The sequence below is a fragment of the Aulostomus chinensis genome, chromosome 20 (assembly GCF_037954235.1).
Source record: "Aulostomus chinensis isolate RoL2024-O1b breed Wild chromosome 20, RoL_Achi_v1.0, whole genome shotgun sequence".
NCBI classification, from domain to species: Eukaryota; Metazoa; Chordata; class Actinopteri; order Syngnathiformes; family Aulostomidae; genus Aulostomus; species Aulostomus chinensis.
In genome coordinates, this window is record NC_141339.1 from 19,689,207 (window position 1) to 19,716,001 (window position 26,795).

At 45.2% G+C, this 26,795-nt stretch overlaps 1 long non-coding RNA gene across 1 annotated transcript; it reads left to right on the plus strand.

Moving 5' to 3' along the window:
• The first annotated feature begins 13,845 nt into the window (after positions 1-13,845).
• Positions 13,846-21,839, plus strand: LOC147243177 (uncharacterized). Its single transcript, XR_015110733.1, has 3 exons — positions 13,846-14,033; positions 18,880-18,934; positions 21,595-21,839. It is a non-coding gene; the product is annotated as an uncharacterized LOC147243177 (long non-coding RNA).
• The last annotated feature ends 4,956 nt before the right edge of the window (positions 21,840-26,795 follow it).

Below are 26,795 nucleotides of genomic sequence, written 5' to 3' on the forward strand. Positions count from 1 at the left end.
ACAGCTCCGTGACCCACTTTTGAGTTGCGACCCACCAGTTGAGAACCAGTACTCTGAATGAAGAGCTGCAGCACTGCGCCACTCATGCGGTAAAGTGGCAACCATTGACAACAAGAGGTAGGTGCCGAGAGGGCCGAGCCGCCAGATCCACGCAACCTGTCGTGCCCAAACAAGAAAACGAGTCTGTTGCTGTGTTTTTATTGTAATCGATTAAACAGTAAAAATGCTCACAGGGGCTCGGAGGTGGTGTTGTAGCAAAGAAGTTGAGCCAGGGGAAAAGTAAAGGATACCTTGTTTATTCTCAGTCTGTGGAGAGCTAATCAGTGACAGCTACTACCACTGCACCCCAATAACGCACGCACGCGCACACACACACACACACACACACACACACACACACACAAAAAAACATTATCGGTGGCAAAGTCACACGCATGCCTAAATACATCCTTTGCACCTATTTCTGGACATATCGCTGCTCCAGCTGAGGATGAGGAGGATGAAGGAGACAAGGTGAGGCTTTAAATGAATAAATAAAGTTTTAAATGAGGCGGCACGGTGGTGCAGTGGTCAGCACTGTCCCCTCACAGCAAGAAGGTTCTGGGTTCCAGCCCCGGCTGGAGCACGGGATCTTTCTGTGTGAGTCTCCATGTTCTCCCTGTTCCTGTGTGGGTTCTCTCTGGTACTCCAGCTTCTTCCCACAGTCCAAAGACATCAAGAGGGGACGAGGCTGATTGATACTCTAAATTGACTGTAGGTGTGACTGTGAGTGTGAATGGTTGTCTGTCTCTATGTGTTGGCCCTGTGATGGACTGGTGACCTGTCCAGGGTGAACCCCGCCTCTCACCTGAAGGCTGCTGGGATAGGCTCCACCCCCTCCCCGCAACTCTTAACAGGATAAGCAGTAGAAAATGGATGGATGGATGGATGGATGGTTTTGTGAAAGAGAAGCTTTGTTTGCCAAAAGGCTTAAAATGCATCAAATGCTTAATCCTGCATCAGATGGACTGATATTTTCATGATATTTTCAGTCAGATATTATTGTTCTAGAAACCTTTTTTTTTAATTATCAGTTCTGTCAGTCGTTTTTTCCTCTGCTTTTACTCCAAAGAGCCTAAATTGTAAATACGTAGAAAATAAGACAGAAAAAAAAATGCAGATTTTTTTTTTTTTTTTAAATGAAGCCAAATTTGGGGAAAGAACGCAGACTGTGTCAAGACATGTCCACAGACGCAGGCGACAGCCAACTTTCATTTTCAGGCCCTTGTTTGAACTTGTCGAATCAGCTGGCATTTAATCAACAAAACTCTTTAACTGCGTTCAAATTGAAAGTAAACGCTGCCACAAGTTAACCTGACCTGGTCCACGTTCCACACGGAACTGCTGATCCGACATCATTTTTCCACCCGCGTGATCTGGCGCCAGCCGTGGCCGCTTGATGGTTTCAGGTCACCGTAGACGAGGGCATCCCGTGTCTCCGGGTTTCTAATAGGATGTCTCTTAATGAGCGAATGGCCTGTGTTATTTCCTCGTGATTCACCAGAGATGAGTGTGATTACGGTGTGACAGCTGTGTAATTACATGGGAAGCCCCCCCCCCACACACACACCCCCACCCCCACCCCCACCAACAGGAGAGGGGGTGACATGTTTGAACAGCTGCAAACACTGACACTGTCCCTCTGTCACGTCACTGCGCAGCACTGTGAGTCTACAATTATTTATGTTCAGGCCAACAGTTAATGGACAGTTCATGTTCTTGAAGCACCTCATAGTGCCAGGGTAGTGTGTGTGTGTGTGTGTGTGTGTGTGTGTGTGTGTGTGTGTGTGTGTGTGTGTGTGTGTGTGCGCGCGTTGGGGGGGGGGCTTATTGTACATAAGCTGTATAAACTGTATTGTCATCTCAAAATCCCGCCATACAAACTCCAACGTTACAATCACAACAAATGCTTCAGTTCAAGTCGGTAAACAAAGACGACTGAGTTCCAATTTGAGCGGCGTATTAGAAATCACTAATGACCGGTTACATTCTGACGGGGAGGAAATGAGCGGAGCGCGAGGTCCCTGCCGCGGTCGGCGAAAATGCTCTTAAAAGAGCCCAAAAAGTAAGGATTGCATGGGGGGGGAGGAATAAAATGGAAGTTGAGATAGTAAATCTAACATCTAATACCCTCACTAGGGGACACAAACACACACACACACACACACACACACACACACACACACACACACAATAAAACAAAGAGAGCTCATGATGCAAGTGGCTCAGGAGTGAGCCACCTTGTTTCCAGAGAATTATCAATCATGCCCTCGCAGACAGCAGTTCTGAATAAATAGTTAATAAAGGATCAGAGGGGAACAAAAGGCCCTCTAGGAAGAGGAACAAGAGGGGGTGTGGCTAAAGAGGTACAGTAGCAGAGGTAGACTGGCCTTCTTGTAACCAAAGAGATGCTGGTTTGAACCCCGTGTCCAATCGAAGGGTCCTTCACTGAAACCCTGATGTCCTCCCAGTGAGCATCAGTGGGTGAATTGTGAAGTACTTGGAAGTAGAATACTACTACATAAATACTTTACAGTCCATTTACAATGAATCCTCTGTGGCCATTTATTTTTAAACATCTAAAAACAAACAGCAAGGTGAAGGTAGAAAATACAGAAACCGACACGAGATAGTCAGAGATGCACTTGGCCTACGTAGCATCCTAGATCCTCCTGCTTGATGTCAGTGAAAGCAGACATAAAACAACAAACAATATATGTCACTGCCCGCGTAAAGATAGTTATTAGCATTAGCATGATGCTAAGAGCCAGGGTGATGGTGACAGCAGTTGGAGTCCTGGCTGCAGCACCAGCACTAAGAATCTAGCAGCTTTACTGGCATGTAATAATACACATGCGTGTTTTCAATGTATGTGTGTGTGTGCGTGTGTGTGTGTGTGCGTGTGTGTGTGTAACGAGAGCAGTATTGTGTAAGAGGAGCAGGGAGCAGGAAAGTGCTCGTGCATGTACACACAGGTGAGGAAAAACGAAGAGTTGCAGGCTCCTTCTGAGGCAAAGGACGCATGTTATGACTGACACGTGAGGATAAGAAATCCTTCAGTTTTACAGTTAAATTGATCAACTTTGCATGTGAAACCGATCATAAAGCCTGTTTGAATCCCTCCAGAAGCTGCAGCCACTTTACTGGTCTTAATCTATCAGTCCACAAACCTCTCACCTGTCCCTGACTGCTTCGTGTCTGTTTTGCCCCGTCAGCGACGCCCCCTGAATGTGGGATCAAGGGACCCGTGAGCCGATGGGGCGGGGCTGGTGGGTCAGGGTCCAGGTTTTAGTCCCACTTCATTCTCGGGTTCAAAACCTTTGAAAGAGCCCAGCGGCGACTATGGAGGTTTGACGTGGCTGACGAGTTCTGGATGGGCTGGGCTTCTGACGACTTTGACAGTTTATGGGTTTGCGGTTGTGTACATATAGATTAGAAATAAGGCCGAACAAATATCAAGCAAAGACGTGATGAAACGTAAAGCAAGACAAGGCGATAGCTGACTGCAAGATAGGAATGCTGCCCCCGCCCCCCATCCAGCTTTAGTTATGAATATGATTATTTCTGTTTTTTGTGGGGGTTTTTTTTTGTGTGTGCGTGATTATTTTCACATGAAACGGGGTGTCTAAATAAAAATGCATCGAAATGGAAAGCAATCTTCACTGCAATATGAGAAATTTATGTTTGACTGAATATTTCCTCTCTTTTTTATTTTCCTTCCTCCCCACTTTTCTTCCCATCATCCTCTTTCAACACGTCGAGCGAAAGACGCTGACAGCAGCCCACCACGCCAGGGGATGGTATTTAACACAATCACGCAACAAGGACATCCGCCGCGTCCCACAGATGCAGAGTGTCATTAGACGGGGACTCTGCAGAGCACACACCTTCACCAGGGCCAATTAAGACACGAAAAAGAAATTCTCCACCCCTGCCTGGAGTTTTTATTAATTATTACTATTATTACAATTACCCTGTTTGGCAGTAGCAAACAGAAGAATAAATCAAAAGGAAAAAAATTAGCATATAATGTCTTTTTAGATGTGAAATTCAGACGTACACACTTAATACTCGTGTCCATTATCTCATTCTCAGGACTCCGGTGCGCCGCTTTTGATAATATTTTCTTCTCATTTCTTCCGTTTATCAGGTGATGGATCTCCCAGCACAATTACCCTCGTAATCACACTCCGGAAGAAACGTCCTGCTTTTGTAATTTATTTCTTATATTGTTGAAAGATGATCACAGCCCAATAGTGAAAACCATTTAGGAGGTTAATTAGTTTAAAATTCAAAAAAAAAAAGAAAAAAGTATTGAAGCTGGTAAGAATTCAGACGCTTCCTGACAGCCGCAGAGACCTCAAACTAAAAACATTTTAGTGGCAATATGATTGTAAGATAGAGTTCTAGATAGAGTGAGGAGGTGGGGGTGAGGAGGTGAGGTGGGGGTGGGCCGGACGCTAACGTGGACAAATTAGCCATAGCATCAAAGAAGGAAAGCAAAAGGAGCAGCGACAGGTGAGAGAAGGTTTGTGTGTCCCTGTGCAAAGCAACAACATCACCACTTAATATTCTATCTTAATCTCGGGATTCACCTTCCGCCAGGGGCTCCGTCATAGAATCCACATTCTCTGAGGATCCTTCGATTGTCAGGAACTGATCTGATAACCGTGGAATTTAGCTTAGCCTCTGTAAAACCTGCGGTGACGGCAGCTCGTTACTGGATTAACACATCTGGTTCAACAGCTGAAGGTGAGGATCTGACCAGTGGGACCACATCCAGAGGGAGACCGGACCAAATGGGTCCACATTTTAAGACCTCCTCATGGAATGTGACGTCACCAGTTGGTTGAGAAGCGAGAGGATCCTCCGGGAGGTGAAATGGTTTCCCGCAAAAGATGAACACATCGCACAAAAGTCCCAGACAGTACCCACAAAGTACTTCATCTACACAGCAGATACACGAGATGGGAAGTGAGGTACGCAGTTCTGTTGAAACAAGAGCAAAATACACAGTCGATAAGTTACACCAAGAATGATGTCGTTCGAGCGAGTGCAACTGTGTGAGGCGAAGGCGGCGTAAATCACCGCCACATACAAGGGACAGAACAGGAAAAAGCCTTTGTTCATCAGGAAGCCCAAGAAAAGACGTCCTGAACCTTTCACCGGAGCACCTTGGCAGTCGCAGCTCCCCCGCCTGTGAGCTCATAACTGAGACTTCAGAATAATTACTCTGCTGCTCTGGTTGGTGGGTGGGTGGGGTGTGTGAGTGTGTGTGTGTGTGTGTGTGTGTGTGTGTGTGTGTGTGTGTGTGTGTGTGTGTAGCAGCCAAACTGAACTATGACAACAAAGACGGCGCAGTACGCCATCAATTGAGAAAGATTTGTCTCATAAGCTTTCAAAGGAAAGAGACACAAGTGAGGAAAGCGCGGCTCTTGGCTGGTCTCAAAAGCAATAAAATGCATCTCAAGATAAGGCCTTAGTTAAGCTTAGCTTCACATTTTCAAAAAGATGGGAGAGTGAACCGGTCCACCAGTGTGAGGTGGAACCACCTTGAGACAGTGCCTCAAGCTTTGTTCCAACTCCAAGCTGGTATTCCTGCGATCAGAACCCTCAGTGACTTCAGCATCCACAGCATCAGGACACGACAACATTGGCATTGTCCTCGTTTTGAATTTTGACCCCAAAAAAGACAAGGTGTTATTACAGGCAGCAGAAACTCTGAGACCTCATATTTTTAAAAAAAATAAAATAATAATAATAAAGGAACGTATTATTCTTTCTAAGCTTCCAGGGAAATTGGTCTGTCCAAAATGCATTACTGCATCATCTTACTGAAAGCAGCCTGATGAATATCTTTCCAATATGTGAGGGAAGAGAGAATTTCTATTAGCAAGCTGTTCAGATAACATAGTGACAAAAAAGATTCATCCAGCTGCTCTGCTCTCTTTTGTCTTCCCTGCGCTCTCTCTCTCTCTCCCTCTCTCTCTCTCTTTCCCTCTCTCTCTCTCTGAGGTGTACTGTTCAGTCAGCCTCCATTAGTAAACGAGATGTTATCTCCTCTGGTTGGATCAATAAATTATCACATAACAAGATGTTGGACCGTGATTTGCATTACTGGTCCTGACAGCATGTAACAAAGTAATTATTTCTGAACAAACCTTTCGCTCCGCCTGTGACAGTTCGGCATAGGAAGCGGAGACGTTTCGGTGACTTGAAGAGGGCCTGCAGATCTGATGCGCCGAAATCAAAAGAAATGACAAATAAAGCTTGAAAAAAAAAAAAAAAAAGGTAGCTGGAAATAACTCCAGACTTAGAACGCCGCGGCACATGTCTGAGCCAATCAGAGACAGACTTGTCACCTTGGCACGTGTCGGTCCACACGGCGGTAAGTGACACTGACCCGAGGTTGAGACGGTTCAACTCCTGAGTGCTACGCTTCTCCTCCATCGCTGGAGTAATGCTTGTCTGCAGCTGGAGCACATTTACCAAGGATGTTCTGACATTCAAGGTAACTTAATAAAGGGCCCTGCAATGACGAGCCACGCTACGGTTTATGAAAATCCAGTTCATTGGACAAACATGAATTCATATATTCATGGATCGACTTGGGGGGAATCATTATATGTTATAAATATACACTAGTTGTGGAAAGAAGTGTTGGCACCTCTGAATTTCAAGTGCGTAATTCTAAATATCAGAAATAAATGAATGAACCAATTTTGTATGTGAATATTTTAATAACATTTCCAAGGTTACAGTTGAGGAAAAAAAAGAATAAAAAACAAAAACCAACAACACAGAAAATGTACCCTGGATACAATTATTGGAAGTCTGATCATATATTTTGCTACAGCAGCTCTCGCTCTCTCAGTCTCTGTCACTCACACACACACACACACAACACACACACACACACACACACACACACACACACACACACACACACACACACACACACAGACTTCCTGGATGTGTGCTCTGGGTTATTGACCTGATGGACGACCACAGACCTTCAGTTCTCTAACACTGGATACAAAACTTCATCTGGACGATCTTCTGACTTCTTCCATCGCTGGAAGCGGTCAACGGCCATGGATTCACGGACCGCAATGATCGGAGCTCATGCTAAACAGGGGCAGTTTCACATTCAGAGCCTACGTCTGGAACCTAGTACTTGACCCCAAATGTCCGGGTCATTTAAATAACATCAACACAAGTGAGATTGTTTGAGATGACGATTCCTTGGAGCTACGGTAAAACCAAGGCTCGGACAATAATTCAATTAAGTGGTTTCTTCCCCATTATTCACTCATATTCCTGTTAATATACTACAGAACATCCATCCATTTTCTACTGCTTATCCTGTTAAAGGTGTGGGGGGGTGGAGCCTATTCCAGCAGCCTTCAGGTGAGAGGCGGGGTTCACCCTGGACGGGTCACCAGTCCATCACAGGGCCAACACATAGAGACAGACAACCATTCACACTCTCAGCCACGCCTACGGTCAATTTAGAGTATCAATCAGCCTCGTCCCCTCTTGATGTCTTTGGACTGTGGGAGGAAGCCGGAGTACCAGAGAGAACCCACACAGGAACAGGGAGAACATGGAGACTCACACAGAAAGACCCTGTGCTGGAGCCAGGACTGGAACCAGGAACCTCCTTGCTGTGAGGCGACAGTGCTGACCACTGCACCACCGTGCTGCCCTGCTACTGAAGCCTGGAGACGCCTGCCTACGTGATCCCGCTACCGTGTACTTTTCCTTCCTGGATTTAAAGTCATTTTCTTGCTAATAACACTAAGCTATCTGCTCAGAGCCAAGTCTGGAGGAGTCACTGGAACTCTGGTGGCACTTCACAATGCATCAAAGTATACACAAGTCGACAACTCATTTCAATAGCACGGCTGAAAATTGGAAAACTCTGCATGTCGTAATCTGATTATTGCTTTGCTGCAATGCCACTACAATATTTACATGGCACTGAAGTCTGGGTGATCTAAAAAAAACAAAAAAAATAACAGAAAGGCCTCAAAGATATGTGGATAAAAATATTTGTTTGCCAGACGTTTGGCAGGAGGAATGGGAAGTGCAATATTAAAAGGAGGGAAATGGAAACTTGTAAGGAAAAGATGTCTCTGCTCAATATAAGAGGGTGGGAGAAGAACGAGGAAGGGAGGGGAGGTGTTACAAGAAGGGATTGGAAAGAAAATGGAACGGTAGAGAGGAGGGGGACGAGCAAGAGAGTCTGAGGTGGAGAGTAAAGAATGTGGGATTGGCGGGTTGGGTAAAGGGAGCTTTGGTCCGTGTAAAGTATCAGGCTGCAGGCTCATAACGCAGGGAAGCTGCTGCCTCCACAGATATGAGCATTGGGTTTGCTCCATGAATAATTCAGCCAGTAACAAGGACACAGGGATCTGTTGATACAGTGGCATACGGATGGGGCCCCGCAAAGGCCCTGAGAGATAAAACATAGCAGGGAAGAACGCAAGTTCATCCATATCACTGTAAGATCTGACCTTACGCACCAATAAAATCAGAGTTGGTAGAAGTCGCTACGCTGTTGCAAAGAATCATCAGTCCTTGTCCTGGTCGGATTATCCATACATGGCACCAGGCTCCGGCCCGGGGGCTCCGGCCAGCGGGGGCGCCAGATGATAAAGACAAGGACTAGACCTTTAACATTGTTTCCCACACCTATTATTTCCTGGCACGGATGCCAACAGCCATCGCAAGCAAAGCCGTAACAGGGATGGCATCGATTTATAGCATTTAACTCAGGATTTTCCTAACAGGAAATTCAGACAGACGAGGCTCTGTCGAAGGTAATTTGACTTTAAGAACTACTACATTTCCCAGATATTAGTTAGATAGCCCCCCCCCCCCACACACACACACACACAGATAAACGTGGCCCTCTGACACAGTTGAAATAAGTTAGCGTATTCATTCTTCATTGTAAAAATGCAGCTCTTATATTTGAACGTGACCGATAGGAAATCTATTAAACCAAATGTTGATGGTGTTTGTATTTTTGCACCAAATTATGAAGAGTTCAGACTGATTCGATCCATAAATCCTGAAGATGCTCCTGCTTTTTTGTTTTCCTGCAGAAAACCTGCTTTTCTCTCTCTGTCTCTCTCTGTCTCTCCTCTCGCCAGTTTCATTTCACTGCGTGCAGCCAACATACACAGATCATACACACAACTGTGATGTGAAGCACACGGAAATGTCTCCCTCTTTAAAAATCATTTAATTTTATAAATGCATTTTAAAAAAAAAAGAAACTAGGAAAAAAGGAGGCTGCAGTCCCGGTGCTGGCCCTGTTCCCCTTTACAAAGAAACCTTTTCTGTTGCTTCCATCCTTGTCACTTCATCAGGTGCTCACTGCTGGTTTATGTGTGAAATCTTTTCTCTTTATCACTAAACCTTTGACTCCTTTCAACGCCGGTCGGCTCGTCTGCATTGTATCCAATTACGCCGTTCCGTTGCGGGCGCCGCAAACTGAGCCCAGAAGGCGTAGAGGGGCTGATAAGGTGATACGCTGACGGCGCAGTTCATTCACTATCAAGTGCAAAGGCACAGCAACATTCTCCAACACACACACACGCACACGCACACACACACACACGTCAACGTACAACTGTCCCTCTGAGCCGCGACTCATTACGCAGAGCGAAAATGTGAATCATGTTTTACAGGAGGTTTGTTAGCTTGAAAATGCATGCAAAGCTCCGCTGTGGATGCTTTTATTAATCCAGTCAGGAGAGAGTTAATGCGAGAGTTCCTCCGCTTGCATTATATAGCGGCTGCACTAATGGGAGGCAGGCTGCTGGGAACCTGGCCGACAGGGATTAGATAGAGAAGTGATCATAGGGAAGACTTCATCAGAAATGCTGAGGCACCAGGCAGCTCATTACTACTGTAGCTTCACCCCAGTGGTCCTGCTCTGCCCTGCGCTGCACCACACAGGAAATACTGTATCAATACAAACACACTCGCCGCTCGTCCCGCGTAATTAAAGCCATTGTTCATACACACAAACACAAACAAGTGGCGGCGCAGGTCCGATGCGTCATAAAAAAAAAGGCACATTTGCAACTTTATGTAGGACACTGGACTATCGTTGGATGATCACGCAAGCTAGCATCCCCGAGCTTTTATACGAGGCAAAAAAAACCAAAACAACAACAACCAAAAAAAAAAGAGATCTAAAGCACACAAACCTTGGCTGCTGACTTCAAACACACACAATTTATATTTCATGCTGAGAGCCAGGGATGCTCTGCTGTGAATGTGAACAAAATGAACTGCACTATTTTCCAACATCAAAACACATTTTCAATGAGGTTGAACTGCATGAGATTCTCCCAGGAACGCTGCACACAAACACTGTTTTCCTGTGGTTTTTGGGACTTCAGGAACCGTGGTTCCGGGGAAGTACCGGTGTTACCGGGTTCTCTGCGGCTCGACTGACTGATGATGAGTCCTCGTCTGCTTCTCGCCGCTCTGGTTCCATTTATTCAGCAGAAACACTGAGTTGAACCAGATTTGCATCATACAGCACAAGTCTCCAACACTTTAGCGTATTTATTCCTCTGGGAGACTGTATTCACCTTCCTTAAAAGTACAAACTTTTCTCAGAAGTTACTGAAAAAACTTTGAAAACTGCATGTTGCACAGCTCCTAACGCGTGTGAGAGCGTGAGGGCAGGAAAGGTGAACTCCCATGTTTGAACCTTCCAGTTTGACATCGTGGTCGTCACCATGTTGTTTATCCCCTGGATTTATTTAGTTTATTTGGAAAAAGGACAGTGAGCGACTGAACATCAATAAGTCTTAGGGAATAGAAGAGACGTGTGTTGAGCAGAAAGCTAATTTCCATCTGTTGTCATCTGTTTCCAACTTGCCTTGATGCTAAGCTAAGCTACTTGGCTCCTGAGCCTTGCCTGACCACGAGGAACAGAGCTGAGGTTAAAGAGGACGGATGAGCTCATGTCGAGCAGGGAAAAAAAAAAGACAGGAAGTAATGCAGCAGGGACACACAAGGGTACATTTCAAAATAAAATAGGAAATAAACAAATCAGGGTCTGGCTAAACAAAGGTCTTAAACTAAAAATGGCAGTCAGGAAGAACGTTGCTGAAGACGCTTTGTTCTCATTCAGCTTCCATTTTGCCTCCTTGGATGTTCGCACTCTCAGAATCTTTTCATCACAAGAAGATGAAGAAACCAGGCGATTCAGGCAAGACGCACACATGCCGGGGGGAAAAAAGACTCTTCATCTGTGACGTATGTATGTTTCACAAAAAATAACATGAATGAGAAGATGGAATTAAAGTGATATACACTCCACAGCGTGAAAACAGGCGGAAGTTGCTGCAGACACTCAGCGATCAGCTCACTCTCACTGACCATCGCTGCTTTCTTGCTCCACATTTTGAGTTGAGTTGTTCTGTTTTATTTCTTTAAATAAATAAATCAAGGATCAAAATCATCCCAGTTATTGTTAGCGTGAGACCGGCATCCGAGAGACAGAATGAGAGCAGGCAGGGTACGTTGGCATCAACACCTATTACATTTGTGAAATGATGATTTGGTTTGTTTAGTTTTTTTTAATTTTTTTTTTTAAATTTCTTTCTTTCTGTGACCTGAAACACTAAAAATACAGCAGGATGTTTATCTTTGACAGCCTCTCAGCTAACACACTCCTGTTTGACAGCTTCATCACGGCAATTGTCCATCTCCCGCTCAAAAGAAGGAATGATTACCGGTAAAGCAAGAGCTGTGAGGGCTGTGAGGGCTGTGAGCTGTAAGCGGGCCCACGGGAGTTTAACACTGACACGACAGAGGATGATCAGCGCCGGTGTGTTGACACATTCTCACAGCCAGACAGGCTCTGACCCGCCAGTCTGGGCTAAAAAAGAACACAGGTGTTAGTCCCTGTACCTACAAAAACAGACGGTAGACGAGATCATGCGTTTCACAACTTGGTGAGACAGATCGCGGGAACAAAATGATGCCAGGCAGTAAATTACATCCAGTCAGAGACATCAGTCACAATTCCTCTGATAGGACGGGATCAAACCGAGCGAGAGAGTGTTAACCTCGGCCGAACGGTGGCAGGAGCAGCTGCTGTGAGGAGTTCAGAACGAGCTGCTCTGGGGTCTTCCAGGATATTTAGACGTGCAAGTGCGTGCTCACCACATCCGCGCCGGGTTTAGGCGTATATTCGCTGCAATGTGTGATGACATCCATGCAGTCACTTCACTTTGTTTTTTTTTGTGATTTGTCTCCGTTATAAATGCTTGATTTTGCAGTGTCTTTTCTGAAGGATGGCAACAAAAAATTGTGGGAGTTTTGAAGGATTTCTTTTGTTTCTCTGTATGTGGTTAAATTACAGCGACTGACAGCATGAATGATTCGGAGCAAAACAAAAATTTCATTTCAAATTTCATTTTCGAAAATGTTAAAATGTTACAAGTATTATTATTTCTTCCAATTTAAACACTGACACAAACTAAAGACTGGCTCTATTCTAAAAGTGATGTAACGTTGCATGGACTGCTGAAAAGTACGACCCCACTGTTACACAAGACGTCAGGAAACTGATTGACACAGTATTTTAGGTAAATGAGACAGGCGTGTTTCCTTCATGGTTGCCACATCAAAGTGCGCAACAGATGACGATGTGTCACATGGCGCCGCGGAATCCGTGTGACGACATCACTTCAGGAAACGAACACTGCAACATTTTCCAACATTTAATGATTAATCATATCCAAGCACCTACATATTCCATAAAGTTTGGCTGATTTTGTATCAAGTTATGCAATCTTGGAATTGTGGTTGTTTTTTCGTTCTGTTTTTTTCCGGAAGGACTGCTGGCGACGACGCACACGCCTGAACCTGCGCTCTGTTGGCGGCAGATGCCGGGAATAGCGAGTTGAGACTTTCATGCGTTCACGAGTTTGAAACGAGACACCAACCATCGATTTCTAGAGGAATTGTCATTATTTATGTCAAGAAAAAATTCAGGCAGCAGGAGACAATGGAAAGTATAACAGAATCAAAAGTATTGCTTTCAAGAATCTATTTTCCTGCCTGTGGTATGAAATGAACTCTGTTTGTCTGCCTCAATGACTGGCACTTGCTACATTTGAGTTCACATTTAATCTAAATTTAAACTGTCATTACTGATATGGTTATTTTATTCTTGAGTACTTTAATGTAACTCATGAATAAATCAAATGAAAGAGAGAAAGGATTCTGTTAAATGTTTTTCTGGCTGCTACTGCGCCCTCCCTGCCTCCTGTGGTACTCTAAATGGAGGAATTATGAACAAACCAAATAACAACAATTATGCGACTTTTATTTCATCATTGTTTGTGCCCTGAATTGAGTAAATTCAATTAACTCTCAATGTTTATTTTTTTTCAAAACGCCAAATGTTTTCTATTTTTAGATTTTATTAAATTCTGTCATTTGAACGCTTTGGCTTTTTTAATGCAGAATAAAGAATCTCCATGGAATAAAATGATGCACACGTGTTTCTAGGCGACAGACCCGCAACAGTAGCTCCGTTAGTCAGGTTTGTGTTGATTTTTATGGCTGGCAGTTTTTCCTACAGTTTTTAAATCCGTTCCTGTCTTATTTTGAAAATCACTTCCCTCTTTTGTCGATTAGCTTTACTTCCTGCCTTTGTCTGCTTTGCCTCCCGTGTGTGCGCACCTGCGTCTCGTTTGTTAATCCGTCGGCACCTGGCCGGCTCCTCCAACCAGCTGCTTCTTGCCCAGTGATTAGTTCAGTTTGTGTTTTAGTTCAGTCTTCGGCAGCTCTTCAGTTTCCTCTGCCTCTTTAACTCCCAGTGTTTTGCTAGTTTCTTATATTGAGTTAATTGGTTGACTTTGCTAGTTTTTCATTTTATGTGGGTAATTATCGACTCCTGCTTGCGTCTGCAGGATCCACACGCCACCCCTGCACCACCAAACGTGAGCGTAAGTTTCTTTTTCATTTTCCTGGACCCGTCTTGGAACACACCTGACACGACTGTGTTTCTCTGCTTTCCCACTTTCTCTTTGTCACTGACTGTTATGTCTTTGTGTTCCACTACATTTTAAAAGTCAAGTTTCAGTTTAATTGTGTGTTTCTGCGCATGCGCATTGACTGCATGAGAAAATGAAGAAGGAAAAAAAAGACATTAGAACATCTTTGCGGCGCTCGGAGGCACCACGTGCATGATGACGATGACCCAGTCCTCAGTGCGCCAGCAACATTTGTCACTTGAGAAACGTATTACTTTTGACAGAGACTTCCAGGGTCTGTGTGAAATGTCATCAGAAGCAAAGGTTAAGATATCGCCATCAGGGCTGCAAAAACTTTAGTATCAACAAAGAATGTGACTTGAGCTCTAATCAGGGTGAGGACATAGTTGGTAGCGGTTTGTCCGGAGGGAGCAGGCAGCTGTTAAAAAACACCCACCGGTCCCCAAAGCTACTGCTGGAGAAAACAGAGGATCGTTTAGCTGCTAAATGGCCAATCCCTCCCTCGGGAGGTGGCGGAGGGACCGGGGCGAGGAGGCAAGTGTGAACTCTAATTTATCAGAACACGACAACACCAGACAGAATTAAAATCTGCTGCAAGATGCAAATGTTTGCTAGCGTTAAGTTTTTATGCGTCTTTTACCTCAGTAACTGCTTGGGTCTATCAGCCTGACCCCCCCCCCCCCCCCCCGTTCCTTTCATGTCCTCCGGCGCTGTAGAAGCAGCTTTATCAGCACTTCTTTTGTGGTATCTGGTGTATTTCGGAGGTTTTCTGGTGGTGTATCCTGACATCATCTCTCCTTGTTGCCTTGTAAATGCCACCGCCGTTTTGTGCCTTAGTGAGTATGCAGAGATCAAATGGGCACAATTCAATGCTGTGAAGCACAGATGAGGGAGAGTGTCACCAGAGGTCTCCCCGGCACAAACTCTGTGGCAGCATGAAGAGGCTCACTGATCCTCGGCTGATGGGGGTCTCAAGGATAACACCTGTTCTTTTTTCCATCGATAATGCCGCTCCTGCTGACAGCTATGATACACTATAGTAGGGGAAGAGCTGCTGTGACTCCCAGCATCTGACGGGAGGTCTCTGGTATGATTGTGGCGGAGCTGTGAGACGCAGGACCTTGAGTTGGCTCACTTGAAATGTTTGGGTTAAAGTCTGGCTTCCTGTTGGAAATAAAAGATTAGAAATGCATGACAAAAGTTTTTAAGAAGTCATCAGTCGCATGATTAAACTTAAAAACAATCTCTACTGACAGTGAAGGAAATCTAGCGGCTGTAGTGAACGAGTACATGACACCGCAGGATGGTAGGATATTAGCTCACGTCCTTGCATAGTGAGAGTCCATTATCCCCTTCAGGCTCAGGGGCTGGAGCCTATCCCAGCTGTGTTTGGGTGTGAGGCGGGGTTCACCCTTAACAGGTTGCCAGTCCATCACAGGGCCAACACATAGAGACAGACAGCATTCACACTCACAGTCACACCTACGGTCAATTTAGAGTCCGATGTCTTTGGACTGTGGGAGGAAGCTGGAGTACCAGAGAGACCTCACACAGGGAGAACATGCAGACTCCACACAGAAAGATCCCGTGCCGAGCCGGGGCTCCAACCCAGAACCTTCTTGCTGTGAGGCAACAGTGCTGACCACTGCACCACCGTGCCGCCCACGAGAAAGTCTAAGTTAAAGAAGCAGGTTCGATGGTGTGTATGGCACTCGCCTGCTTGATGCCCGTGCCCTATTTTTACATTAGCTACTGTATAGACACGAACCTTGTAGCTCATTGGGTAACACGGACATCTTGTGTGCAAAGGGCCGTTTATTCGATCCCTGCTTCCTCTGAAGTCATTCAATCCCTCCATTAAAAGTTCCGAAAAATTCTGACGCAACAAGTTTTTAACACTGGAATCAAGCTAGTCAGTTAGCGGATGACCAGAAAATACTTGATATAGTTTATCTGAGGAGTTCAGGAACTACTCATCCCATGAGGCATTGCAGACGATCTATTTGTCCCGACATTTTCTTTTCAATAATGACATTTTGTGACAAACTGATCCTTTTTGTTGTCGCTAGTCAACTTCTCACTGATGTCAGTGATTGTATAATAGGGCTGGGCGATGTAGAAAAAATATCGGGATATTGAGAAGCCCTTTTATTTATAGATAAAGGGATATCACAACAAAACCAGGCCAGACTGAGTATATGTAACATATATAATATGTTGCCACAACCCAATGTATAACATCAAAATTATTAATTGTCAAAAAGTGAAATCAGCACGAAATCATGCTGCTTCTAACAGTTTTTTTGGGGAAAAATTGACTCAAAATAGCGGTGATGAGTTCAGTAAATGCATCCACCAATCGGATGCCACTGATGTTGCTGTTCCACAGGCTGCTCAGGATACAAACTCACTCTATACACGGAGTCCATTCACCATTATTTTTTCCAAACTAATGTGTGCAGAGGGACTCGGAGGTCATTCAGGTGCTACTTTCGTGAATATGCATGAAGGAGGATATTTGCATCGTGTTGGCCATGAATACAGACGAGTCAAAGACGAGCGAACAATGGCGCGAAAGTGCTGGAATGCAGCCCCTGACGGGTGAAACGTTTACTCCATCATTCCTTTTCAATTCCTTTGCATTGCTGTGGGAATGAAAACGCTTCACACTTCATGGCCACATGAAACACTTTCACAAGCTACCATTTTTGTTACGTAAGAAACATGTATAGTTTGCAAGGTCGGCCTGTTCCCGTCGTTGATGTACCTTCCGAGGATATGGATACGTGGGTGGAGTGTAAACCAGCCTTGTACTTCAGCCGACTGTCGGCACACATGGGACGTCCTGGACAGGCAGAGCCGCCCCTTGATTGTGTGTCACTCACTCAGCACCTGCCCGCCAGTCATAGTGTCCATATATAAGGAATGAAATGAGCTTTGGAGAAGCCAAATTATTTGCAAGTAAATTGCAGAGCCTTCACTCAGAGCATTACCCAGAGAACAGACGGGGAACAGTTGCCTGAGCTCCCATTGTTCCACAGCAGTAGTTTACTTGTTGAAATGTGAGAGGCTCATTAGACCTGGAGGTCCCTGATGAGACAGTTTAATTACATTCCATTGGGACTTGTAGTCGAGCTGCCATTTTAACTTTTATTAGCACTCTGAACCGGCAAAATCCTTTCGATTGTCACTGATTGTCTGTACAGCGGTGAAGGTCATGTGTACATCATCCATGGCGCTACAGGGCAGAGAGCTGTCGGTTTGGCTGAGGATTTGCTGGTGTGCATATTCATGTTCTTTAAATGGAGTGGACGCGTACTGATTGAAACATCTGACGCACGTTTGACTCCAAAATTCAGGTGCAACAACAACTTGGGCAAGTGATGATCTAGTGGGTCGAAAAAGATTGAGTTCTTAACATCCTGGTTGGGTTGAACCCTGAGCCCGGAATCCTCCAGGACCTCCCTCCAGATCACTTCCTAGAGAAAACAATTCCCATTTCCCTCCTCCTCGGAGTGATTTGTTTCCTCTTGGCCTAACTGTCTCTTTAGCATGCAGATGTGATTAACTAATGTCACCATGCAGGAGGGCTGATGCAGACCGTTCCTCTCTGCTGGAGTCACACAGACATTGCAATCCCGGGAAAATCAAATTATAGAGCCATTAATTTGTCTTGGTAATCCAGCCTGTCAGCCGCTCTGGAGAAGTAATCTCGCAGGACTGCGTTCATCAAGTGTGTGATGCCAGTAGAAGTGAAGCTTTATCTAATTAACAGGAGAGGGCAGAGTGGCAAGGATTTACATCTGGCCTGAATCACCTGGAACCATGGTGACGTATAGACGGGATTCTGAAATATAATCCTCCCAGATTACCCTTCAACGTGTCAGTCCCCAGCTTCCTCGGACGTTTTCTCACCCGCAAACACCCAGAAACGGCTTCAATAATGGAAGAGGTTGAAACGGATTCCACATTAAAGTCAAGCCACACGTGACTTGGTGTGTCTCAATCTGTGAACTGTAATTTCGTTTTCAGATTGTTGTTCTGTTTGTCTCATATATGACCTCTTCTTCTATATTACTTGGAAGATTTTTATACAACACTTGTGAGACTCATAAGTTTCATTTTAGACATATTTACAAAGTAGATTGTGTGTGTTGATTTCCTGACATGTAAATATGGAACTTATACATTCACACCTTGTGTTTTGGGGCTGTAACAGTAGAGACCCATGTTATGTTCTACGTTTGTTCGAGTAAATCCCCCCCCCCCCCCATTTCCAGCCTGCTATCAAGTAGCAATTAAAGCGACGGCTTGGAGGGTCGAGGCTTGAACTCGAAGCCTTGAAGGTGTGTGAACCAGCTAACTTGGGTTAAAAGATTTTTTTCACTAATTGAAGCGGGCTTGTATGAGGCAGTCATCCATAGTGCAGGTCTCGGCTTCAGTAGCTGTGGGTCAGCGCGTCTTTATGCACAGAAGCAGGCAGCATCTCTGGAGCTCAGTGTTGTACTGGCAAGGCTGTGGATGGTAGAGACTCTGCTTTTTATCCACCAAATACACTCCCACCTGAAAACACAAGTATCCATTTACATGTAGGCTATATTTGTACTTTTACTGTAGGACAGCCCTTTCATTAGGGTCGAGTTGTCAGCCACATTACTTCCTTGAATTCCTACACGGGTCGATTACTGTATTACTCCACATTATTGCTGTCTGACTCGAACAGCTGAAAGTAAAAAAGCAAAAACGTAATGGCATAAAAATATAGCATAACATTTAAAATGCTTTTTTCCCTCCACAGGTTCTGCTTTTACTGGCTCTCAGCTTAGCGCCACCCTGACCTGCATCTACAGAAGGTAAGACCCGTTAGTATGAATGACTAGATCATATCGATAAATCTGAAATGTCCCTTTTTATGGTTCTGCTCCCCTCTGCTACTGCCCTTTTTACAAATATTTACAGTTTGCATATCACCTTAAACCTAATATGCGTAGCCTAAGTGTGAGGGTGTTATTAAAATGTCAAACCAGACCGGAATATTGATGGAGGTGCACCTGGCTGCCCAAACACTGGGCTGGATTTGGATTCTGTGCGCCTGCCAACATGTTTTGATTGCATCCATCCTGCAAATGCTACCAGAGCTACGTGCTCTCCTGCACTTGAGCTTGACAAATTCACGAACCTTTCTTTCACGAAGGCCCACGTGGCCGGTGAGGCACGCAAGAGAAGCTCGCTTAGAACCGCGATACATTTTCACGCTGTATTTCTTTAAGAGAATGCATTCCGTCAGATTTTGTCAGACGGTTTACCTAGCACAACCTTTCTTCTATTTTTGTGAGAGAAAACATGACATTGCACCCATCCTTAATAATCTTCTTTTACAGATTAAGCAGATTTAATTTTCTGATTCCATTTACAGCGCAGTGCTGGGCTGCGCCGCTTTTATTTATGTCTGAGAAGAGAGACCATTGCCAAGTTCAGATGACAAAAACATATATAATGATCTTGTTGGGCACTTTGGTAACATTACAGACCAACTCAGCTCACTGAACTGATCCTGTGTAAAGTGGAGAGAAGAGGGATGATTAAAGAGTACATGAGCCTGTCTGCTGTGTCTACGCCTCTCTCATTAGCAGACATGAACCGAGTTGAATATTGCACTCAAAATATGATTTTTGAAATATTAATTTTCTACTTGATTAGATACGAAACTGATGAGAAACTTAAAGCGTAATTAGGCATTGATAATGTCTGACTTCACACAAGGTTTGCTGTGAGAACAGAGACGAGTTTGTCCTTTGTCTTGTCTTTTTGTGCCAATCGCGTTCAGGCCTCTGGAATCACACTGGCAGATTATCTGTGACTCTCTTTTATACTTAGTGCAATGAGTTAAATCCAAATAGATGTCAGCAACTCACCAGGCTCTCCTTGTTTCCCCAAATAAAGACTTGGAGGAGTGCACTTTTGTAATTGTGAATCTAATCATTGCAATTGTTTGGTTTTTTTTTTTCCTGGTTCTCCCGCAGGCAGTCAAATGTGTCTGCGCATGCGAGACTGAAATGAGCGATAACGAGAGATCATTACCCAAGCGCTTCCTTCCATGTGAAATGTGGACTCTTTTCTCTGAGCGAGAGAATTCCTCCATTTTTAATGCACAAAAGCGCGCCGCTTTCGCAGGCTGTTGAATAAAAACTGCTCCTGACATGCTGAGGATGTAACCAAAACCTTTGCAAATGTCATCATTCCTGTGACTAAGTTTACTGCTGTTATTTGTGTCACATCAAACAACCCCTGGCTGTGGATGATTGACAGATTGCGAGTGGTAATTTGTCACATTGTGTTATTATTCCTTTATGCCGACTCACTGTTTATTCTGGAGCAACACTGTCAACTGGAACTGTGATGACACCTGACAGCAACACATGAGAGCAGCAGCATCCTTTAATACAAGTGAAACGGTTTGAACTTTCAACTTAAGTGTTTTGCGCACTGGGGGGAAAAGGCACATGTTTGTTTATCCCCTTGTGGCTTTGATTCATACTGTCAACTTATTTCTGCCGTCTCCTATTTTGGATCACATTTTCAAGTGATGCAGCTAGCCTGTTGGCTTTGGTTTAGCTGCAGTGTGTGTCTTTCTATCATTCCTCCATTGGCAACCCGCACCTCAGACTGTGAAAACTGCCAGCGCCGGGAGGAAGACGAGATAACCCCAGTTCTTAGATCCAGTGCTCTTGGAGAGCCACTCTATGAGCTTAGGGGACCCATGAAGGCATGCAGGGAGGATTTGGATGACACCCTCCTTTACCAGGGCATCTCATCTCCCTCACCCAACCCAGCATTAGACATACAAGTCTGGGTGACTCAAGGGAGGGGGTTGGGGGACTCGAACACCTCTACACCACATTGCTCGACACATGGAACTGGCTGACTGATTCAACACCCCGACACGTGGATTTCCTTCAGCTGACTGGTCGGAAGTGCTCCTCTGGGTCGACAGCTGTCACATATTCCCATCAAGGCATTTGACGCTACCAGCCCTAGTTTCCTCCACCTGATGTAACCGTGCTGGTTTAATCTGCTCTGCGTTGTGTATTAGATGAGGAGCATCATCCAAAACTGGTGTGGGAAGAGGACGTGCTAGCAATGGGGCTAAAACCCATCTGTGATAGCATCCATAGCAGTTAGACTCTAAATGATGCTTATGCACTACACAGCATTACGTCACCCCACCACAAACTTCACTCACCCTGGTCATGACACCAGTGTAACCTGTGTGCCATCAAATGCACCGTGGCACAGGAGATAGACGCACTAGCGTGGTGGCTAATAACAATGGCTGCTAGCGTCAACGGCCGTGATGTCTTAAAAAATATCAGGGTGTAAGATGCTGGTGGGGGCCACGGTACGTGATGCTCGCATCCCCGTTGATGTCCCCTCTTGACAGATAAGGACAAAGACACTCTTGTTACTGTCTGGGGGTTGTTGCATGTGCAGCTGATTGTACTTAGTGTTACAGCAGGGGTCCTGCAGCTGCTGCTGGTGATGGTGTGGGAGTTGGGCTGTAAGAGGACAGTGTCTGGTGGAACTGTAGCGCCTCCCCCATTGAGGATGCCGTCCGACTGACGTGCTGTGCAACCAGACGTTTCTCTGCCACTGATATTAACCCGCCGTCCCTCATGCTGCTGCTGCTAATCCATATTGGAGTAAATGAACTGCAAAAAAAAAATCAGAACTATCAATGGTGGACTTTTAATAAATCTTCAGTAGTTTGTATTTGTCTTTTATTTCAAATGGTCAGTCTTTGATGTGGACACATTCGTAAAACCTCACGTCACTGAAGTCAAGTTGCATATTGTTTAAAAAGGCTGCTGCCTCGAGAGCTTCTGGCCTTACAAGCAAACCTCAGCAAAAGGTGATGTGATACGTGTGCAAACGCATAAACAACAAGCCACAAAGACTGCCTTGCATCGACCACAGCCGCCGTCCTGGCAGTCAGCTTGGCGTGGAGCTGTTTAGCAACTTGCATCATTGATCACTTAAAGTGAGTACCCACCAACCGCCCCACCCCCAATCGGCATCCTATCACATGAGGCGTGGGGGTGGGGTGGAGTGCAAGAGGTGCAATTAGCTGCTCCCAAGAGCACCGATGGAGTGACAGACAATCAACTCAGAGAGAGGGAGGAAGGAAGGAAGAGGGGAGGCAGCTAAATAAAAGAGGAGAGGAGGGGGGGGGTCATTACCCAAATGGGTCGTTATGCCCCATCTATCCATCCCGTGCTGCCATACCCTCTCGCCCACACCACAGGACTTTTAATTGGCCCAGTGCACAGTGTTTGCTCAAGCACTCTGCAAGTTCGGAGAAGGGCTCTGTAGGGGAATGCGGTAAACTCACTCATGCTGGAATATCTAAGATGGAAAAGAGTGGGTAGAGAAGCTGGCTGTGTGCGTGTATGCATTTATGTGTAGATCATCTAAACTCATATCAACATTAAGATTTTTATATCCAGCCACGTGGATAATGAGCAGCTAGAGTTTTTGTGATTTCCTGTGAGGGGGAACATAAAGAGCAATCAGCAATCTTCAGGACTCATTATGTTGCTGCTGCCACTGCATTAAAAGTACCGGTCACTAAACCTAAACTTACCAGCAAAACGAAGCCTTGTTTATAGAGCTCAATACGACTATAATTTCTACATTGTTTTCATGAGCAGATTGTACAAGAATGCATGTTCAATACACTGTAACAAGCACAAAGGGTTGTGTAATGTTTCAGCGCTGATGACCTCAGTGCATGCTGAGCTCATCATGAGCCTCCTCTGCTCAAATCCATATGCTTTGCACCTCCAGAGTGTTAATTTAGATCCGTTTTGTAAGAGCGAGGTTCACTTCAAAGTTGAACAGACTCTGCGGTCCCTGGGAGGGAGTAGAACTGAAGCTGCCGGTTACATACTGAGAGACTCGGGTCTTGTCGGCTGCTCGGAGCATAAGTCTGACGGATGCTCCCTGAGGGATTACCTCACCTGGTGAAGACGGAGGGTCCTCGGCTGCTGGCGACGTCATCCTGGTGGACTTTTAAAGCAGTTCATGTATCGTACTTACTTCAGGTGTCAGTATTTCCTTAAAAGTACAGTTTGAAGTTTAAGTATTTTGAAACAGCAATAGAAAATATAGACCAGCCATTGCTGGATTCCAGTGTCAAACACTGAAGAGTCACTGAGTACGCACCTGTTCAAATTCAGATCTTCCAAAACTGGGACACAGTTAATGTACTTTACTGTGAAAACCTCTGCCAAGGTGATGTGATGCCCTCAGATCCATGAAACCAAATTGACTGATCCTCAAGTTCTGCAATATGTGATCAAAAACAAGCCACAGTTGTGTTGGTTTTGTTTGTTTTTTTTGGGGGGTGGGGTGTGGGATATCCCTCGAACAGGCAAATGATCACAAAGTCATAACAAAAACATAAATAAAATCAAGAAAAAGCAAATCGCATTCATACACCTTAAAACAAACTTCATTCTATTTTTCGCAATGAATCCTTCTTGGAAGAAATTAGATTTGCACCGATTGTTTCATGTTAAAACCACGAACAGCATCTCAGTTGTCATGTCAACAAGAGTAGGACAGACAACCTGACAATGACCTCATCACCTAATGTCCTCTCTCCCTGCTCCGCCTCCACAGAGTGCCTGAAGATCGTGTAGCTTCGGCATCATCCTGCCAACAGACGCAGGTGAAAACATGCCTTCCTCTTGTAGGTACTATGACATATTCATTCAAATTTACTGAATAGTGAACTGAAGGAAAATTGAATATGGCCCAAAAAAAAAGAGATTAGCCCTTTGCAAATGGAACCGATAAAGTGTGGATCTGAAGTGGAGCCATGCTTTTAGATAAGTCTCTGTATCCTGACTCAGAGGCACGAAAAGGTTTTTTTCCGAGCAACTTTGAGCTGTTGATTCAGCTCTGAGTGTTCAGTCTCTGGTGCGTTACAGAGAGTTCAAGCTGCTATCACACCAGTTCAAATATCCCCTCCACGCTGGAGGAGGAAGAGCTTTAATACAGTCTAACACACATCTTCGCCGGAGGAAAATCAAACTGCGTCTTTCAAGTTATTTCTGAATACCCAAGCAGGGCAATTTCCCCTTTGTCCAGTCCATCCATCCATCTTTCAATACTGCTTATCTGTTAAGGGTCGTGGGGGTGGAGCCTATCCAAGCTGACACTGGGCGAGAGGTGGGGTTCACCCTGGAGGGGTCGCCAGTACATCGAATGGCCATCTGGAGGAATAAGGGGTTCAGTATCTTGCTCAAGGACACTTGGACATGGTCAGCGGGGGAAGTGAGGATCGAACCAGCAACCCTTCGGTTGCTCGACGGCCACTCTACCTCTGAGCCACACTGCTGCACATCCACAGTTGTTTTAAAAGATACGACCAAGCAAAACTGAGAGAAATAGTGATGGGGAAAAGAGTTTTGTCTCACTGTGTTTTAATTTGTGCTCATCTTTGTGCTTGAAAAAGAGGCTGCTCTGAGGGACGTATTAGTTGCATCAATAACATATAGTAAGGAAGATTCTCACACACAACCTCACACACTCGCAAACACAAACGAACATTTTCTGATTGCCCTGTCTGATCCGGGTACATCACACTAAAAACAAAACCCCATCAGAGCCACTCACAGGTCTGTAATTGATGTGCTCAACTTATCCAGTTGGAACAGAGGAACGGGATGGTGAATTAATCATGGAGGGATGAGTGTGAGCTCGCGGGAGAGAGCGACGCAGTCAGAGAGCAGCAATGAGTGATGATGAAGGTGAGCACAGGCAGGATGGAAGTCATGAATGCGCTAAACGGGGCAGAGCGAGCACAACGTCATGTTCAACTGCATGACCATACTTAGTCTGTATGACGTAATGGCTGCAGCACACAGTCCACTGATGAAACACATTGTGGCACGAGTGTACGTCTACATTGAAGCCAGAGACGGGTCGCCTCTCACGCTTTGTAAAGGTCTGTCTTGTCTTTTTTTTAAAACATTTTTTTATTCAGTCTTGTCTTGGACATAGGCGACTCCAGATTTTACCAGACCACAACCGTAGCAATAGTGCTAAATTGAACGTGGCTTCAAATTCAATCAGCAATGTGACTTGATGTTTCTTAACGATATTAGAATCTTTTCGGGTAAACGGCTGCCTCCCTTCACACCTCAACTGAAGAAGGGTGGAAGATGTCAGACAAATAATTCGTTATTGAATTTGGACACACAAAATCTTGAGTTTCTCTATCAAAACAAACTTTGAGGACAAAAAAAAGCAACCGGACCCTCGCTGAGACGGTCTCCTGGCTCTGGTCTTGAGTTGGTGTCGCTTTTTTAGCCTCGGTCATGGCTTCATCTCAACCTGCCCTGGTCGTGCTGGCACACTCTTGGTTTAGGTGGTTTTGACACTATTGAGAACACGTGATCATCTTTGTTATCATGTGACTGTGTGCGACAATCCGTTACAGCTATGATTCATGTCTGATAGTCTCCAGATCTCTAGGAAGGGTTGCATAAGACCACCTGCCTTGACACAGAGCCTTTTGCTGTATTTTGTGGCTGCACACCCTCCCAGTGCTGTCCCTATTGGCATTAGCTGATGCAGTCAGTGTCCACTGTGGGGTGTGTGTGTGTGTGTGGGGGGGGGGGGGGGGGTGACAGGACTGATGGAGCCCAGTTTGTTGTTTGGGTAAAATACGGCATCTGTTTGCCACATGAAAAACTGAATGAGTCAGAGAGACATAAGGGAACCCAAGACACTGCTGCACCAATGTCTGCTCCTGCCTGCACTCCAAGGGGGGACGAGAGTGCCTGGATATGCTTAGTGGACTGAAAGTTAAGTTTAACAGGACTGCAACGGAACATGCACTGTGGACCTTTCATTGCACGCTCTCGACAGTAACAGCCGCAACTCGCTTTCCAGCAACTGCAGTAAAAACGGTCCTAAATCAGTGTGGCGTCATGAAGCCAGTAAGACGAGCGCAGATTTGACCAGAGTGTCCTTTGTTATAGTTCGTTTTGTGCACTGCACACATGCAAACTAAACAGCTGTCTGTGAATAAGAGTGACCCGGCCAGAGGTGAGATGCACCCCCCACATGCTTGATTGTGAGGCGTGTGGACGTGAGTACTGACCTGAAGGGTTAGGTTAGGGTTAGGCTAACACTAAATGCCGGAATGGTCTGTAAAGCTCAGAAAGGACGAGGAGATGATCACCCAACCTTTTCGCCGATGTCGACACCAGGAGTAGCGCTGTTTAAACTGGGAGCGTGTTTTGGGACAAATGTGGGTTTATTGGATCGGAAGCGGGACCTCCCAGAGGGCGCCAGGTGTAATTTCTTTTGCTCCATTTTAAACAGGCTTCGTGGGGATCTGCTAAACCTGCTTCCATGCTAGGATGAGGGCTGTAGCATATGCTTAATTGAAGAGGGAGCCTGTTATTTCCAAAACTGGACAGGATATTTAGATTGATTTATTCCTTTGCTCCATATTTCTCCTGAGGCTGTGGGGTCCCTGTATAAATGATTCATTTTTGATGAGACAAAGAAAAGATGATTGTGAGCAGCAGCTTCCCTCTGGGTTGGACCGCCGAGACCTGTCTTTTTGAAGCAGGAATCCTGAGTTTGCTGAAACTGTTTCACTTCAGCTGACTTCTGCTGTAGGGATTATGTGGTTTA